Source organism: Panthera uncia, assembly GCF_023721935.1.
Source record: "Panthera uncia isolate 11264 chromosome A1 unlocalized genomic scaffold, Puncia_PCG_1.0 HiC_scaffold_17, whole genome shotgun sequence".
Classification (NCBI taxonomy): Eukaryota; Metazoa; Chordata; class Mammalia; order Carnivora; family Felidae; genus Panthera; species Panthera uncia.
Window position 1 is genome coordinate 142492036 of NW_026057577.1, and position 15606 is coordinate 142507641.

Sequence of the window (15606 nt, forward strand, 5' to 3'; positions counted from 1 at the left end):
AGTTGCACAACAAATCAATCAGATTTACGTTCTGTGAGCTTACAGATATTTAAATACATTTAAATATACGGTGTTTATCTTAAAATGTGCTTACTAAAAGAAGAAAGTGTACAATTTGACTATAAAAACCAAATGTCTTCCATTGACAGTTTCTTTTGGATTCTGAGAAGAAAAAAAAAAAATCATATTGATGTAAGAAAACTCCTTAACCCTTTTAAAAGCCTGTAGTCAAAAACTCAATTTTTTTTAGCAATAATGATTTTCTAACTTGTGGTACATTAGGCTAGATCATCACGTTCTTCAATACAATGGAATTCAGATTCATTTATGGTAATAAGTATTAAAACTAACTAAATCATCACATTCAGAATAGTATCAGCTGTATTGACTGGATTGATATAATCTACAGAAAAATTTGCTTTCTGTACATTAGTTGTTACATAGACATAGGTTTGGATTTTCATATCAATATTGCTTACTTACCCCCACTCCAAATAAGTCAAATATACCTCTCTTTACCCTTTCATTTCAAATTCAAGGTTTATATACTTGATACTTAATCTATATTTATAATGAATGAATGCCACCCTTTAATATGATTATATATTTTATCTAGCCTATTTTTACTTGTAAATAAATTTTCCAATTATTGAAATTTGTCAGATTATTTCTAAGTGGTTGAATGAGTCACTTCTCAATTATTTGATTTCACTGTCAAATTGGTCTTCATATAGGCTGTATGCATTTTCTTTGCCAAAAACAGGTAGTGTGTGACCACTTAGGTCCTAAAAAATTGGCCAACACAAAATTTGAGCAAAATTTTATAAACCTTGCCAATGGAATTTTTGTAATCTATCACATGTATGTTATTATAGTAACATATAGTACATAATATAATATTAAAAACTTACTTTTAATATGCAATTTATATGGTTATCAGATATATTTACACATTTAATATTTTATTTATCTTATCAGTATTACATACATTTGATCACTTCTTAGAAAATTTGAAAACACAACTAATTTATAGTACTTTTTGTAATAGGTCAACTTATAAGATATCAGAAAGCTTAAACTCACCTTTCATGAATAATTGAGATAAAAGCTTATGTAGTTCCCTTTTAGGGTTATCAGAAATTACTAACCGCCCTATCTCGCTTCTGTAACTTTGCCTGTTTGCTAAATAGATAACTTAGGTTGCAAAACACTCCCTCACCCCTTCTACCAAGATCTGGCCTAGGCAAGACCAACATGCAAAAAGGCACGAACTCACTGCCCCATGGTATCTTAGGTGTCTAACTATGATTGGTCATTTTAAACCCTCTTAGGACAAAGAACTTTAAATTGATAGGTTCCCGCCAAAACTAACGTCTGTGGGTCACAATATAATTGGCTACCATGAAATGCTGTAAATTGTAATTGGTTATCTAAATAATTACGTATTCTGATTTGCTAAAATCCATATAAGCCCACTGCTACCTTTGTTCGGGGCCATTCTCTGCACTTTTCTCCTTAAGATCAGGAGATCAGGTTTGGCCCGGCCTTGAATAAAATCTTGCTTCGCTTCTATTCAGCGTCTGGTGGTTTTTTCGACAGTAACCTGTTTCACTTTTGTATTCTTCCTATTGTGCAGTTGTGATGAATATTTTCTTGTATCTTTTGCCTTGCATGCTATTTTTTTTTTCCAATTACCTTGCAAGAGCAAGGTAACAGTTTGTAACAGTTTGTTACAGTTTACCAGTTAATAAGTGGTTAAATAAAATTGAAATTTATTTTAAGTTTTTATTTATTTAAGAGAGAGAGAGAGAGCGTGCACAGGGGAGGGGCAGAGAAAGGAGAGAGAGAAACCCAAGCAGGCCCCATGTTGTCAGCACAGAGCTGGATGCAGGGCTCAATCTCATGAACCATGAGATCACGACCTGAGCCAAAATCAAGAGTCAGATACTTAACCCACTGAGCCACCCAGGCACACCAATAAAGTTGAAGTTTAAGTAACATGGGAGTTTATATCTCTCTCCCAGGAAAGATGAAAGGTACTATGTTTGCATGACATCCTTCTTTACAGAGTCTTTCAGGAACTCTACTCCATTTGGGACACAGTGTTTATATTTCTAGTCTGCGAGCCTCATACTCACTGTCTGTATTTGAGACCAAGGCATGGAAGAGAGATCAAGAAAAAGAGATGTAGGGATAGCCCATTTGTTCTAAAAGGAAAACCCTTGGAAGCTGCCAAACTATTTTTCATGTCTGTAAGTAGGTAATTCTTTAACCGCCTGACCTCCGGCTTTAGAAATATAATTACAAAATGTGCCTACCTTCCAAAACTTAAAAAAAAAAAAAAAAAGATACCACCTCAAACATGTGAGCAGTTTGATAATTTTGATATGAACTTGTGCTTGATTCTGATATGAACTAAAATCCATCTTGGATCTAGGTGTTGACTTGATCAAGCTCTCATCATGGCATATTGTATTATGTTGCTAATTTTATGTTTACTGATATGGGTATTTATTATATCTATGCAGTCACTTAAAAAAAATTTTTTTTAATGTTTATTTGAGAGAGAGAAAGAGAGAGACAGACTGTGAGTGGGGGAGGGGCAGAGAGGGAGACACAGAATCCAATGCAGGCTCCAGGCTCTGAACTATCAGCATAGAGCCCAACTTGGGACTCAAACTCACAAATGGTGAGATCATGACCTGAGTGGAAGTCAGACACTCAACCGACTGAGCCATCCGGGCGTCTACATTGACACTTTTTTGAAATTTAGCTATAATTAATTTTTTGCACATCTTTGCCAATGAATATCTGATTTAACCAACTCCAAATTTGTTGGGAAGCTAATATAAACTTGTGGCATTCTCATGGAGCTGGAATGACAAAACACTGGTAGTGATGACCTGTTATGAAATGGTATGTGATAAATAATCTAGGCTTCCATTTGAGACATCCAAAACACAGCCTGTATTCTAGAAAATGTGGTCTTTCCACAACTGGCCCTAAATGGCATGATTATGCTACCTTGCTTTCATGCCCATATTTGAGTTGGTCACTGGACTTTCGAGGTTTATGCAGAATTCAGCAGTCGGTGGCCATAATGAAGGCTCTGAAGTCTTTAACGGATGTTTGACTGCTGATGGATTGCTTCTCCCCTTTGCCCACACCTGGGCAAGCTGGCAAGCTGATCAGAAGACCCCAGTGTTCCCTCCTCTGGCATAAACTAGAGATTCAAAGCACACAAGGGGCGCCTGGGTGGCTCAGTCAGTTAAGTGTCCTGACTTCAGCTCAGGTCATGGTCTCACGGTTCGTGAGTTCGATCCCCGCGTCCGGCTCTGTACTGACAGCTTGGAGCCTGGAGCCTGCTTCAGATTCTGTGCCTCCTTTCTCTCTGTCCCTCCCCCACTCATGTTCTCTCTCTCTCTCTCAAAAGTAAATAAACATTAAAAAAATTAAAAAACAAAAAGCACACAAGCCTGTACACATCCTCATGAAGACTCACCCTGTCCCCAGCCCCTAATCACAATAACATCCCAGAAGAGTTGCCTTTCTAAGACATTCCATCCGCACTTGACATGCCTGTCCTGCTCTCCCCAGAGTCCTCAAGTATGAGTAGTAGTAATAACCTTTTCCATATCTTCTTGGGGGTCTGTGTGTATGTACAAGTGTGTGTCTAGATGTCATCTTTAGTCACAAAATCCCAACCAGATTTTGGGGGGAGGGTTTATCTGACTCTGAAGGTTGAACATGATAACAACCAGCCCAAATTATGCCGCACCAGCAATAGAATGTGCTTCCACATCTTCTCCCAGGGTTGGTCTTCTAGTAATCCCGCCTCCTTACAGCATTTATACCTGTGCTATTATTATAGGCCCACCATTCCTCACTTCTTTCCAATGTTTCATTATTTTATTTGCTCTCCATCTTATTACTAAATCTTCCATTTCCCTTTTGCCATTTCTTTCATCCATCTTTTTTTTTTTTTTTTGACATCTCAATATTACATATACTGTTTGTTCTGCGTTGAGAGGCAGCTTTCTCCTTAGCCAAGCAAGGTGTTCCGTACGTGTTCTAGTCAGCCATGTACACTCTTATTTTTTTATTTTCTTTTTTTTAGTGACTTACCACTAGTTTAACCTGGAATGAGTAAAAGCAGGTAATGTTTGAAATTAATAGACACCCACCAAAGGCTTACACCAGAAAGTCAAATGCCTTCCCTTATTAACTCCACCTATATTAAGGCGACTACAACTGAGGCCTGGAGAATTCCCATTAGCACAGTCAGGATGGTGCTGATTTTCCAATAGAATGCTGCTCAGTGGATATCCAGCTTCATTTGCATTTGTCAGCTTTGATATTAGAGAATTCTCTTAACACTTATTTATTTTTAAGAGCGAGAGAGAGATTGAGAGAGAGAGAGAGAGGACACGAGCAGGGAAGGGGCAGAGAAAGGGAGACACAGAATCTGAAGCAGGCACTGGACTCTGAACTGTCAGCACAGAGCCCAACGTGGAGCTTGAACTCATGAACCTCGAGATCATGACCTGAGCTGAAGTCAGACGCCCAGTTGATTGAGCCACCCAGGCACCCTTAGAGAATTCTCTTAATGCAAAGGATTTACCCTCCTAAAGTGGGATTTTTCTTTCATCACATTCCCCTCTGCCTGGTGTATATTAACCTTTCTTTCTTAGTATTTGTAAAGCAATGTTTAACAGTGGCCAAAGATCCTACATTCTTAACCACCTGTCTACCATTATTTTAAGTCATCTTCAGAGGGACCTTCTAGTACACATCTCCTGAATCCATATAAACACACATTCACATAGGAAAATGGGGGACTGTCGACCCAGACTATCCATTGGAAATCCCTGCTATGGTCAACTTGTACCTGAACACATAGCATAATAACGGCACCTTCTTATCCCGGGTATAAAAACTACACTGACAGCAGACACAGCAGAAGCCTGAAGGCTACAGATCTTTCTTGTACAAGTTGCTGTTCTTGAACACAGGCCTGCTTTGCTAAGGCTCAGAATTTCTGGGCGCGGTTACTTTTCCCATGTTTACATTTGCACCTGCTCCATGCAGAGACCTAATGTAGGAAATAAAAAAAAAAAGTGCTTTTGGCGGGGGGAACTTCATGCTGTGATTAGAAAAGAGGGCCTGAGAAGATCTCCTTAATTTGTAGAGAAGAAGCTCCTTTCTAGCAGAATTCCAAAAGAGACAGATAAAGACAGCACATGCCAGGTAGAAGCCCGAAAATGTAAAAATCTAGCGCAACATGTTGAGAAATCCAATCTCAACCTTGACTCAAGAACGAGTCAACAGGTACCTGGAAACCCCCTAAAACTCCACAGTGCTCTAGAACTGGATGGAACTTAGAGACTCAGCCAACAAGCCTGAGGTCCTTTGGCAGGACAAACATGCAACCACACATATTAACAAACCACTTTAGCACAGGGATGATGGTATTTTTATGACAAATCTTTTCTAAGTTTTCTTCTCCCTTCTTAAATGGCTCTGGAGAATACAAGTGTTTGATTTACTCATCTGCTACTCGGTTGATGCCAATAACCTAGTAAATGCCAGAAAAGCATAAAAGGGAGCCGATTATTCATTACACAGTGTATGCTTTCCTCTTGTAGCATGCTCTTTGCTCTCCTTGCAAATTATACAGTAACTGTCAGGTCTCCTGACTCTACTCTGAATTTCTCCTTGCTGGGAGAAGGCAAACCAGATCCTTGGTGTATTTTGCTCTGGTACATCTGTTCTTTTGTGAAAAAAGACATAAGAAAAAAATAAGGAGACCTAGCACTATTCCCCTGCAACCTTTTTTTTTTTTTCTTTATTTACTACATGAATTATTTAGCCACACTAAAGGAGGGCATCCTTTGAATGACACAGCTGTAAATATACCAAGAGATGGGTAATACAAACATATCCAAGAAAATGTCAGTGAGCTTAACTTATCAGCTTCTTTCTCAAAGACTATTGAACGTATGCCGTATCAAAGTCCACATGAGGTATGAACTATACACGAAAGAAGCTCCATCATTACAGGAAGCTTTAATCAGATATAGAGAAATCCATTTCAAAGAAGGATAGTGTAGTGAAAAACTCTAATGTTGAGGCATAAGTGGCAGAATAATTGAAACTCTGTTAAAATAAAATATTTTCAATAAAACAGTTCATGAACTAGTAAATAAAACTGCAGGTAGGACTCTTCTAACTAGAAATAAATTTAGCCTGCTTTTTTTTTAAGTTTATTTATTATTTATGAGAGACAGAGACATCATGAGTGGGGAAGGGGCACAGAGAGAGGGAGACACAGAATCCGAAGGAGGCTCCAGGCTCCGAGCTGTCAGGGCTTGAACTCACAAACCATGAGATCATGACCTGAGCTGAAGTTGGACGCCCAACAAAGTGAGCCACCCAGGTGCCCCAAATTTAGTCAGCTTAAAAAAACAAACTGAGAGGAAAGAGAGGAAATTTAATTCATCTAGAAACAACTTGTAACATGAAATCTGTTTTTATGGTTTTTCATAAATGTGGCCAAAATTGCCTTTGTTAATGGTTACAGAGAAGAAAAAAAAAGTTTCTTGATTTTGTAATAAATGGATAGACATTTTATGAAACTGTTGCAGAGAACTATTTCCTATCTAAGACTTTTGGCATTTTTTATATGTACCAGTCAACATTTCATCACATATAAAATATTAAGATAAACTCCAATAAAAGTTGCAGAGGGGCTCCTGGGTGACTCAGTCGGTTAAGCTTCTGACTTGAGCTCAGGTCATGATCTCGCTGTCTGTGATCCGTTGGACTCTGTGCTGACAGCTCAGAGCCTGGAGCCTGCTTTTAGTTCTGTCTGTCTGTCTGTCTCTCTCTCTCTCTCTGCCCCTCCCCTGCTCATGCTCTGTGTCTCTCTCAAAAATAAATAAACATTTTAAAATTTTTTTAAAAATTGCAGAAATATATTGCATTGGTATTGACTTTCAGTATACTAATTAATGAGGAATAAACACTTATACTATTGTACAAAATACAAAAACTCACAACCTTAATATTAAATAAGCGTTATTAAGGTATTTCAATAACAAATACAATACCTGCCTGAATTTATTTTCATGGTAGTGTTACTCCCTTATATAATAAGTAGAATAATAAGAATTTTTGTGAAAAGGTTGGTCCCCTCTTCAGATTGCATGAGTTGGCTTATTGATGATTTCTGAAACTTTTCCCAGTACCATTTTAATATGCCAAAACACACGTATATGATGGCAGTAAGTCTTCAGCAGCAAAATTTTAATCCCAGGCAAATCTAACACCTTAAACACTGCACCGTGGAGCTTTTATGGTAGTGATCCTTAGAAAGAACCTAACTGCCCAAAAGTAGTATTTTTAATAAAACTATTACATATGAAAGATTAGGATCCTATTAAAATAGTAATGCATGGGGCGCCTGGGTGGCTTAGTCGGTTGAGCGACCGACTTCGGCTCAGGTCATGATCTCACAGTCGGTGAGTTCGAGCCCCACGTCGGGCTCTGTGCTGACAGCTCAGAGCCTGGAGCCTGCTTTGGATTCTGTGTCTCCCTCTCTCTGCCCCTCCCCCTTTCATGCTCTGTCTCTCTTTGTCTCAAAAATAAATAAACATTAAAAAAATTAAAATAGTAATGCATACATGCATTTATTAAAATTAGAATAGGGGCGCCTGGGTGGCTCAGTCGGTTGAGTGTCCGACTTCGGCTCAGGTCATGATCTCGCAGTGTGTGGGTTTGGGCCCCGCATCGGGCTCTGTGCTGACAGCTCGGAGCCTGGAGCCTGTTTCACATTCTGTGTCTCCCTCTCTCTCTGCCCCTCCCCTGCTCATACTCTGTCTCTCTCTGTCTCTCAAAAATAAATAAATGTTAAAAAAATTTTTTTTTAATAAAAAAATAAATAAAATTAGAATAGGCCTGTGATAGGTTAAGTGAAAGCAGGGATTTGGGGTACAAGTTAATCTGTATGTATTTACATTAAAAATAATGGGTTGTATTTATTAACAGACTAGTCTGTTAATGAGCATTAGGATTACATCCGTCTTATTCACTACTTTCTTCCTAGCACTTCTGCTGATGTGTGTCTGAGTTGTGTGTCCTAATGAAGTCCATATTTCCATCTCATCATAGTCATTTCCATCTGGACTCTTGGTTCTCCTACTTCAGATCAAGGTATTTATCCTAGTTTGCTATGTCTACCTTAACAATATACCATGGACTATCTCTCATCTATCTGTTTATCTATGTCTCCATGCTTTTCCAAAAGTGGGATAACACACGGACATTCGGTTAAGCTTGAGGGAGAGCCCACAAACTGCAGCTGGGAATTTATATTATAATATCATAAAGAATATTATCAGTTTCTATGTCCATTTCTATTTGGCATAGAGATGACAGTGTCATAATAAAAGAGTTACATTTCACCTCAAAAATCCAATCAATCTCAGCCCGCACACTCACTAGCCCAACTTCTATCTGCACTGGAGCCCGTGTGTTTCTCTCTAGGATCATGCGTCTCTGAGCTCATTTGATCGCCATTGCAATATTGCTATCACTGTGAGTCATACAGTGGTGTGAGAAAGTACTTCACTAAGTTTTTTTAAATGTTCTAGTGTCCTTTTGTCATGTGACTGACTTCTGTGATGCCCAGAATACATTTTTCATTTAACTGTTGATGTTGTGGTCTGTATTGAAGTAGACTTCAGATTCATTCACAGATGCCATTTCACCCAAAGCCAGCTTGTTCACATGCGGAGTCCACAAATGGAAATCTAAGCACCTTCACGACATATGCATTTTACATGAAAATATCTCATGCAAGGGGTCCTGGTTGGCTCGGTCACAAGACCATGCAACTCTTGATCTTGGGGTCGTGAGTTTGATCTCTCTGTTGGGTGTAGAGACTACTTAAATAAAGAAAAAAAAACTTTCAAAAAATATCTCATGCATGTCTCTGCTGCATTGAGATCTCATGTACTCCGTTGTCAAAGTAACTTGTAGACTTTCAGATTGAGTCATTGTATAATGCATTTAGGAATCTATGTTAGATTATAACATAACAACCACCATTCTACGCTGCTTCTTTGGGTTTGACTCTTGTACGTACCTCACAGAAGTGGCATCATATAGTATGCGTCCATCAATGACTGGTTTATTTCTGTTAGTGCAGTATCTTCAACATTTATCCTGATAAAGATAAATGGTTTATCCTCAAGTTTATTCATAAAAGAAGGCAAGATTTCCTTCTAAGACTAATATTTCATTCAGATAGATGGATGAATGGATATATATATATATATGTATATATATATATACATATATATATATATCTTAGGTTTCACCATTCAAAATTAATTAATTCAGAAACTCTACATAATAGAAATAAATTTCTTCCTAAAATAATTTCATGTAAGTTGTTATATTCACAAGACTGACCTCAAAGTATTATTTTAGGCTGCATTTCACATAAGATTAGTTAAATATGTACCTAGTGCTTTTAAAATAATACTTCATTAAACCATTTCAAGAAATCTTTAAAGTACATTTTATTTACATACCCTTAACAAATTAAAGAATTTATTCTGAGTGACAGTGCAATAGTGTGTCTAAATGTATCTCTAATGTGACTTTTGTAGTACTTTGATTATAGCTTAAATATTCTCTTTCCTGTAGCCAGAATTGAGAAAAATCAACCTATAAATTACACATTATATATAGTGTAACATTAAATTATAAGTGTATATTATTCATTTTAAGTATATACTTATAATTATAGGTATTTAAGTATTATTAATACATAGTAAATTGTAAGTAATTATAAGTATAATATATAATTATGTATAATGTGTATGTGTGTATATATAGATAAGTAGCTAGTCAGCCATAGTATACGTCAAAGACTTCTGTATTCTACCCTAAAAATTAACTTACTCTTTTTTTTATTATATTATTTTATTGTGGAAATGCATCCTAAGGACTGCAGAATTCAGATTTTTAGGACTAAATCTCTGTCTCTTTACCAGCCCTACTCATCCTTCATCTGTAGGCAGAGTGATAATCGGGCCTGGGGAGAATGAAGGGAGGTAAAATATGGAGTCAGAGACTGTAGCACAAGGGTTAGCCAAGATGATATAAGCTTAGCCAAGACTATATATAACCTATTTCACAGAGAAAATTTGAAGAGTTTTATCAAGTGCTTAAAGTAGATCCAGAGGCATTTTATATGCTATATACAGGGGTTGAGTTTGTTAATTTTACTTTGTTTCTGTAGAAAGCATCAGCCACACATATGCATGGACCATGGTATTACTGAGTCTCCTGTTTGTAAAGATGATATTATTTGAAAAGAACTGTAGGATAAGGAGCAAGGAGTTAGCTGTGTTGAGATGGTCTGGTCTGCAGCTTAATTATAATATTGCCCTTCTACTTAGTTTTGAATGACTTGAAGGTGAGACATGTCATGTTTTTGATATCAGTTTCTTTGTCTGTTGGGACTTTGTCTCTTAGATAGCAAAGGGTTATGTATAGAAGATTTAATTCTACTCTTCTGGACGCTTCCATCCTTTTCCAGCTCAATACACTGCTCCATCTTCTATAAATGTCTCATGATTAAAACTGATTGCTTTTCTACATTATGCATCTGTTGCTTTTCTACATTATGATTAATTCTGCCAGCCCAGAGGACCATCACAAGCTTCTCCTCTTCCTATGGAAAGCCTAGTAGAGTCCTTGAGCCTAAAACATGCACAAACCACAGATGAATTCAGACTCAGTAAATGTCCTTAGGTTTGAATTGGTCATATATCTCAGTTCCACTAGGAATGACCCTTTTAGATATATTTTTTCTTTTTACTTTATTAAAATGTTTACTTATTTATTTTTGAGAAAGAGAGAGGGATAGACAGCAAGTGGGGGAAGGGCAGAGAGAGAGGGAGAGAGAGAATCCCAGAAGGCTCTGCACCATCAGCGTGGAGCCCCACATGGAACTTGAACCCACGAACCATGAGATCATGACCTTAGCTGAAATCAAAGGTCAGGATGAGCCACCCAGAGGCCCCTATATATGTTTTTTCCTTAATTGTATTTTAAGTGTTTGCCATAGGATTGGGGCCTTCAATGGCTTCTAATAACTGAGACATTCTTCTTGCAAAGAAACCCAGAATTTATAATTTATGCTCTGACTTAAATATTCTACTAATGTAAAATCTCTAATGTAAAATATGGAGAATTAGGAATATAAATATTTGGAAAGTAAATGCATGACAATGCATAAATACTTATATTTAAAGCATGCAGACTAGTTTCTGATAATTACAATGCTATATAAATGAGTGATACTTTCATCTTGTGAATATAGTTCATTCATACTAAGTTCTTTAAGTTGTTAAAATTTATTATTTAACTTTAGGTCAAACTTATGAGATATATTTTAGTATATATGTCAAAAAGTAGACCTATACAATAGAGCTTTCTTTTTTTTTTTTTCCAACGTTTTTTATTTATTTTTGGGACAGAGAGAGACAGAGCATGAACGGGGGAGGGGCAGAGAGAGAGGGAGACACAGAATCGGAAACAGGCTCCAGGCTCCGAGCCATCAGCCCAGAGCCTGACGCGGGGCTCGAACTCACGGACCGCGAGATCGTGACCTGGCTGAAGTCGGACGCTTAACCGACTGCGCCACCCAGGCGCCCCTGAGCTTTCAACTAACTAAGGGGGAAATGACAGCTTAAAAAATAGTCCGCTGGAAGGGAGAAGAATCAGGAGGAAGTAAAGAATAATCTGCCTAAATATACAATACCAAATAAAATAAAGGAAATATGTCAATTTGCCACTTTCACTAATCACAAATTTAAGTGGTTAAACATTTCCCGCTAGAAAAGATTTTGTAACATTAGGAAAATTAAGCAAGAGAAAAATAAAAGTAAAAACTTAAAAAAAAATGATAAAGTTTAGTGTTTGCTCTTTTATCAGTGAACATTATCCACAAGCTTCAAGAACTTTGAAAACATTTGTTTTCGTGCTGTTCTCTTGGTGTCAAATTTCTCAACGTGTGTTTAGCTCAAATGTCTATTTTTCTCTCATTTGGGGGATACAATGGTTGGACATAGGGTTGTGGACCAGTAGTCATTTCTTTCACAAATTTAAAGGGAATCCATCATTTTCCATATTACATCATTTATTTACAAATGTCAGTGACTAACTTATTGCAGTATTTCAAAGCAATATGTTATTTTCTCATTTTTTCTTGATTTTCGCCATTAAGATTTGTGACATTGTTGAAGTTGTAGTAATATTTGTATTCTGAAAAATGTAAACCAGTTTCAAAGTAGAATACATTTTGAATCTGAAAATCAATTAAGGTATTAGCCGACAATATTAATCTAATAAGGGATTTAAGTGATTCTAAATTGATTTTTAATTTTTGAGAAGACGTTATATGTACTTTACCATGATTTCTAGAATAAAGACTGTGTTTTGGATGTCTCAATGGAATCCTAGATTATTTACCACATACCATTTCTTAATAGTCCATCATTACCAATTTTTGTCATTCCAGCTCTATGAGAATGCCAACAGTTTGTATTACCTTCCTCCCAAATTTCGAATTGGTGAAATTATATACTCGTTGGTAAAGGCACACAAAAATTTAATGATAGCCAAATCTCAAAAAATGTGTATATAGATACAATAAATGCCCATATCAAAAAATATAAAATTATTAGTATAATATAATATGCCATGATGAGAGCTTGATCAAGTCAACACCTAGACCGCAGATGATAGTGGCTTCAGTGAATCTTAGATGTAAAACTGGATAGAATAACCATTTGCAATAACCATTTCGTATTGGCTAAGTAAGATCTTTGAAAGATAAGGAGAGTCAGTCATTGGAAGGCATAGAGAGTGAAAGGAAGGGTATTTTGTTATTAGTTTTGTTAATGTTTTTTGTTTTCTTTCAAGATGGAAAAGAGTTGGCACTGTCATGTATCTAAAAAAAGTATTAGTAAGAGGTCAAAATATTAGAAAAGAGGGTATGTTTGCATTAAACACGATGTAATTTACAATTACCCTGTTAAATCTGAGAAGAGATACAACATCCTGGCAGTGTGAAAGCAACTTTGGGATTTGGGGAACATAGGAAAGATCCCAAAAAATTGTGGGTGGCTACACAGCCATATTAAACTTCAAGGGAAGATGGAAGTTTGATCTTCCCATGTTCAAAAAGAACATGGGAGAGAAAAGAAAACCAGACACACAATAACCACCTCTAATGTCTAAAACAGTGTATGAGATTCAGATGTAGATACCATAGTCTTTCGCTGGTTACATCTTATATACACGTCTTCAAATTAATGTCAAAAATCTCTAAGATTATTGCACTGTCCAAACTAGTAACACATCAAGAAATGTGTTTTTCTTCTGAAAACTCCAAGCTGTTTAAGTCACCATGGTCCTCATACTTCCACGATGCCCTCCTCCTCCTTCTTTCAAACACAACACGCTCTTCACAGCTGAGCTTATATATATCTTTTTGTGTGAATTTGAATTACTTTCCAAATCTTTATGGCACAGTTAATTATTGTTGTTCATCATGGTGGTGGGGTTTTTTTGTTTATTATTTTAACAACGCATTTGTTTTAATGTACTCTAAATGTATACTGTGCATTTCTTTATTTGGAAAAGTAAACCAAGAGCTCCTAGAAGCCTAAGAAGCATGTCTTCCTAACCTTTCAAAATATGCCTATCCCCGTCGAGAATCTTCCCATCATTACTATTCAAGAAATGTCTATTAAATAAACAAATTAATAATAATGATAATAATAATAATAAACAAATTAATGTATATGAAGAAAGTGAGTGGGCACTATTCTGTGAAGGGCATTGAATAAGACGGTGTTACTAAGTTATATTGTCTCTTGAAAAAAATTATTGTAAGGACACTGAAATATGCACAGGTTGCCATTTTAGAGGCATTTACATGATCCTTCAGAATCAGAAGGAAAGGAGAGAGTTTGAGGAGAAGTAAGAAAGTCTTGCCCAAAAGGTGACATACAATCTTGCTCTTATCTCTGCAATATGTTGAAAGACCTCTGAAGGGAAGGAATCAGCCTGATGTATATATTCATTTCCTAGATTTGCTAGGTAGTATTGGCTTCATAAATTGAACAGTTAATAGTAACACCATTGAATTAAAGTGCAGCACATTAGTAACCATGATTTTAGAAGAAAATTAGTATGTACAGGTATAGCAATTTTTTTGATTACTCACTTAGTATTATACCAATTGCAAATATCAGAACACCCAACTAATAGTGGCTAAAGAAATAAATACTTAATTATCCTGCTTCCAGGGAATCTTACAGAAGGTCAACAAATTAACCTATCCCTCTTTTCAACCATTCTCAGTGTTTTGCCCTGAATCTCATTATGCTGTCTCCTCATTCAGTTGCACTCTTCCGTGCAAATTCAGACAGTGCATGGTAAGCAAAGGGGCTTTTCTTCACATGGATCTTTTCTCTCTCAGAAACCCACCAGAAGCCTGGCTTATTGCCTTATGGGAGATAGAAATATATTCATAGCTGGGGCGCCTGGGTGGTTTAGTCATTTGAGCATCTGACTCTTGATTTCAGTTCAGGTCATGATCTCAGGGGCATGGGAACGAGTCCTGTGTAAGGCTTTGCACTCAGCCCAGAGATTCTCCCACTCCCTCTCCGGCTGCCCCTCTCCTTCACTCACACTTGCTGGCTTGCTTGCTCTCTCTCTCTCTAAAAGAAAAAAAAAATATATATAAATATATATATAAAATATATATAATATATATTATATATATATGTATGTATGTATATCCATAGCCATGTCTAGTTTGCAAACTAAGCTGAGAAAACAACTATCTGGGAAAGTTGCATGGGGTTATCATTGTCACTCAGCAAAATATTTCGGCTTTATTTTGTTTTGTTTTCATAAGGAAAATGTGAAATGGCCTCTCGATAAGCAAATAATATTGTCTGCCATGAAGAAGGTATGTGATGCTGACTTATGAAAGAACGAGAAGGTTGAGATGAGTATTGAGGAATTTAGTATCTACTTAGAATCCTCTGTATGAAAGCCCCGTGGATACTCTCCATGTGTTATCTGATTTGGAATTCTAATCATTCAACATGTTGCTTATTAAGATTGCTCTGATGCATTGGCTGATGCTGATATCCCCTGCTTTTCTGCCTTGTTGCTAGCCGAATCTCTGTATCTCAGGCTTGCCCTTCTCTAGATAGGGTAAAACTGAAGTGGGTCCTTCATGTGGTGTCCCTGAAGGCGGGGGATGCTGGTTCCTCACTCTGCCTTCCCTTTCCTGGTGAAGGAGACTCTTTCCAGTTAGAGAGTTACTTCTTGGCAATGAGCAACATTGACTTAGAGGTGCTGTGATAAGGCAAAAATGAAGCTTCCTCCCCTTTTTGTGTAATTATTGTCAGGTTTTTTGTTTAACTGTGTTGCTGAGGCTTTTCTGTGTACTCTGGAGTTTTCTTTGTGGACAGCAGTCTGATTATTGATCTCTGTCAGGGGACAGGGGTT